This window comes from Echiichthys vipera (genome assembly GCF_963691815.1).
Source record: "Echiichthys vipera genome assembly, chromosome: 10".
Lineage (NCBI taxonomy): Eukaryota > Metazoa > Chordata > Actinopteri > Perciformes > Trachinidae > Echiichthys > Echiichthys vipera.
The window spans coordinates 15,290,146-15,290,599 of record NC_139835.1 but is presented as its reverse complement, the minus strand read 5'-3'; positions in this window follow the sequence as shown (position 1 = coordinate 15,290,599).

The window sequence follows — 454 nt, the reverse complement described above, 5'->3', positions numbered from 1 at the left end:
TTTTACTGCCTTGCCTGTTTTGTGAGTTTTGAAACAAGTCCTAGATAGGCATGTTGTTATGTTTTCTGCGAAACATGCAAACTGTATCCAAAAAATACAATTAAAAGATTTTATTGTGAGAAAAAAAACAGTGCTTGAATCTTGTGAAGGACACGCAAGGTCATGAAACTCAAAAAGGTTTAAATGTCTGGAGAAGTGATTTGACCACGTATGTGTGGTATAACTTTTCTGCTTTTATATAGATTTGAATTATTCTTGTGAAACAGTGATTTTGAAATTAATTATTGATTTAATATTACGTCATCCCAGCGGTTTTTGCACTGTAAAGTCAAAGTCCACAGACAAGGATCCAGTAGTGAACTGACGACATCATCAGGGGACATTTAATGAGTTAATGGCTCTGTGGACTCACAGAATGTTTGTTTAAGATTCTGTCCCACATGTTTTTGTGGCT